General features: G+C 38.8%; 1 non-coding gene across 1 annotated transcript in view; it reads left to right on the forward strand.

Annotated features, from left to right (window-relative positions):
- Positions 1–3,935: 3,935 nt before the first annotated feature.
- Positions 3,936–3,999, forward strand: part of LOC143307720 (small subunit ribosomal RNA) — a 1,923-nt gene continuing 1,859 nt past the window's right edge. Inside the window, exon 1 of the ribosomal RNA XR_013064808.1 lies at positions 3,936–3,999. This exon is cut by the window's right edge and continues 1,859 nt beyond it. This is a non-coding gene — a ribosomal RNA (small subunit ribosomal RNA).

Raw genomic sequence — 3,999 nt, forward strand, 5'->3', positions numbered from 1 at the left:
CGATCGATCCACGGTACAGAATGCAAAAATATGATTGTTAAAATTTTCGACTAATCGGTTCTAAGAGGCGAAGCAATACGCCGCTGGGACTTTGAAATATTTCGGAGCGCACCTAAAGTTCGTTATTTTGGCTAAACGGAGCGAAAATCTGCATTTATACCATCACGGACGTTAGTTTAATAGCGTTTAACGATGGATCCACGGTACAGAATGCAAAAATATGATTGTTAAAATTTTCGACTAATCGGTTCTAAGAGGCGAAGCAATACGCCGCTGGGACTTTGAAATATTTCGGAGCGCACCTAAAGTTCGTTATTTTGGCTAAACGGAGCGAAAATCTGCATTTATACCATCACGGACGTTAGTTTAATAGCGTTTAACGATCGATCCACGGTACAGAATGCAAAAATATGATTGTTAAAATTTTCGACTAATCGGTTCTAAGAGGCGAAGCAATACGCCGCTGGGACTTTGAAATATTTCGGAGCGCACCTAAAGTTCGTTATTTTGGCTAAACGGAGCGAAAATCTGCATTTATACCATCACGGACGTTAGTTTAATAGCGTTTAACGATCGATCCACGGTACAGAATGCAAAAATATGATTGTTAAAATTTTCGACTAATCGGTTCTAAGAGGCGAAGCAATACGCCGCTGGGACTTTGAAATATTTCGGAGCGCACCTAAAGTTCGTTATTTTGGCTAAACGGAGCGAAAATCTGCATTTATACCATCACGGACGTTAGTTTAATAGCGTTTAACGATGGATCCACGGTACAGAATGCAAAAATATGATTGTTAAAATTTTCGACTAATCGGTTCTAAGAGGCGAAGCAATACGCCGCTGGGACTTTGAAATATTTCGGAGCGCACCTAAAGTTCGTTATTTTGGCTAAACGGAGCGAAAATCTGCATTTATACCATCACGGACGTTAGTTTAATAGCGTTTAACGATCGATCCACGGTACAGAATGCAAAAATATGATTGTTAAAATTTTCGACTAATCGGTTCTAAGAGGCGAAGCAATACGCCGCTGGGACTTTGAAATATTTCGGAGCGCACCTAAAGTTCGTTATTTTGGCTAAACGGAGCGAAAATCTGCATTTATACCATCACGGACGTTAGTTTAATAGCGTTTAACGATGGATCCACGGTACAGAATGCAAAAATATGATTGTTAAAATTTTCGACTAATCGGTTCTAAGAGGCGAAGCAATACGCCGCTGGGACTTTGAAATATTTCGGAGCGCACCTAAAGTTCGTTATTTTGGCTAAACGGAGCGAAAATCTGCATTTATACCATCACGGACGTTAGTTTAATAGCGTTTAACGATCGATCCACGGTACAGAATGCAAAAATATGATTGTTAAAATTTTCGACTAATCGGTTCTAAGAGGCGAAGCAATACGCCGCTGGGACTTTGAAATATTTCGGAGCGCACCTAAAGTTCGTTATTTTGGCTAAACGGAGCGAAAATCTGCATTTATACCATCACGGACGTTAGTTTAATAGCGTTTAACGATGGATCCACGGTACAGAATGCAAAAATATGATTGTTAAAATTTTCGACTAATCGGTTCTAAGAGGCGAAGCAATACGCCGCTGGGACTTTGAAATATTTCGGAGCGCACCTAAAGTTCGTTATTTTGGCTAAACGGAGCGAAAATCTGCATTTATACCATCACGGACGTTAGTTTAATAGCGTTTAACGATCGATCCACGGTACAGAATGCAAAAATATGATTGTTAAAATTTTCGACTAATCGGTTCTAAGAGGCGAAGCAATACGCCGCTGGGACTTTGAAATATTTCGGAGCGCACCTAAAGTTCGTTATTTTGGCTAAACGGAGCGAAAATCTGCATTTATACCATCACGGACGTTAGTTTAATAGCGTTTAACGATGGATCCACGGTACAGAATGCAAAAATATGATTGTTAAAATTTTCGACTAATCGGTTCTAAGAGGCGAAGCAATACGCCGCTGGGACTTTGAAATATTTCGGAGCGCACCTAAAGTTCGTTATTTTGGCTAAACGGAGCGAAAATCTGCATTTATACCATCACGGACGTTAGTTTAATAGCGTTTAACGATCGATCCACGGTACAGAATGCAAAAATATGATTGTTAAAATTTTCGACTAATCGGTTCTAAGAGGCGAAGCAATACGCCGCTGGGACTTTGAAATATTTCGGAGCGCACCTAAAGTTCGTTATTTTGGCTAAACGGAGCGAAAATCTGCATTTATACCATCACGGACGTTAGTTTAATAGCGTTTAACGATGGATCCACGGTACAGAATGCAAAAATATGATTGTTAAAATTTTCGACTTATCGGTTCTGGATCACTGAAAAATCAAAAAAAATTATTAATTTTGATTAATTAAATTACATATGTAGTTTTATATTGTTATAGTCTCGTATTTGTTAATGTTTTGTCGTAAGAAAATGCAAAAATATCGTTTTAATGTTTTCGTCTCATCGGTTCTGGATCGCTGAAAAATCAAAAAAAAATATTAATTTTCATTAATTAAATTACAAATGGAGTTTTATATTGCTATAGTCGCTTATTTGTTAATGTTTTACCGTAAGAAAATGCAAAAATATCGTTTTAATATTTTCATCTCATCGGTTCTGGGCGGTTTTAAAATTTTTTAAAATATTAATTAAACCCATGATTTACATGAGAATGTGAATTTATTATGTCCTGCATGTTAATTTATTAATTTTCATGTATAGAACGTTATAAAATGAAAGGATATGTTCGACGATATTTTCAGTCTAAGTTTTACCGTGCCGGCGGGATGGTACGCTCTCACGGCGGTTTGCACAGGCATACGCCTGGGCGTAAGCCCATGCGTCGCCGACCTAGCGGCCGGCCGTTCGGTATTTATAGGAAGGCACTTTCGGTTCGCTCGGACCGGTCGGGAGTAGCGTCGAGCGTGTGGCTCTTTTATGACTTCGGTTGAAAAGCAGTCTACCGCTCCTCGAGAATATACTTTCTCGACTATTCTCGTTCCGGTTTTCCGTTGCGGATTATTATTAATCTCCACACAGCATTACCACGGGTCGGTGTCTAAGACCGAATGGCCCATATGTGGTGAGCCTTGTAATATAAGGCTGGTGACCTGTATGCACTTATAAATGTTGCATACTTGTACAAACTGAGCATCAACTGTCTGTAACCAAAATTTGTTAAAACTGAAAAAGTTATAAGATTGTATAAAATTTTTGAACCAAGAAAGTAGTGTTAGACGAAAATTCGTTCTATCACTTTTAGAAGGGAGACTGTTTGGAAATATTTAAAGTATAAAATACACAAAAGTCCACTGAATTATGAACAAAATTACGTCCCTGAATTTAAGAAAAGTCAAGAGGTGTCAGAAATAAAATCCTCTCTGATACGTTCAGAGAGGAAAATAAGTATGGAGAGAGGAGTAAAAATGAAAGAAGTTTTAAGGCTGGGGAAACTTCTAAAGGAGAGAGATTCCAACATATCTAATATGTACATTTAAAGCAAGTCCAAGGAACTCTCTCCGTTAATGTTTGAAAAGGTGTGTGCAGATGGAGGAGAAATGTATAAAGTACAGAGACGAGGTTGGTGGGCCCGCTCTAATGATAAAGATTATAAAATTTGGTGGCAAAATGACCAGCATGATCACTGTACGCGCTTTCTCGATTTGTATAGCATGCCACTGTCCGCGCTATCTTTTATTATATTGTCCAGCGTGTGTGGTCTACGTGCTTGCACGATGGATGCACGGCGTGAAAGTGATTTTCGTGCTTTATGAGAGGAGGAGGAGAATATTTGGCCTCTATAAGAGGTACAAAATTTATGAAATGTGTGTTACATACAAAAGAGAAATGGCTTAACGTCGATCGGTCTTACAGGGAGGGCCGACGACGAAAATTTAAATTTACAATAATAACTAAGCTCCCTGGTTGATCCTGCCAGTAGTCATATGCTTGTCTCAAAGATTAAGCCATGCATGTCTAAGT

Source organism: Osmia lignaria, unplaced genomic scaffold (genome assembly GCF_051020975.1).
Source record: "Osmia lignaria lignaria isolate PbOS001 unplaced genomic scaffold, iyOsmLign1 scaffold0072, whole genome shotgun sequence".
Lineage (NCBI taxonomy): Eukaryota > Metazoa > Arthropoda > Insecta > Hymenoptera > Megachilidae > Osmia > Osmia lignaria.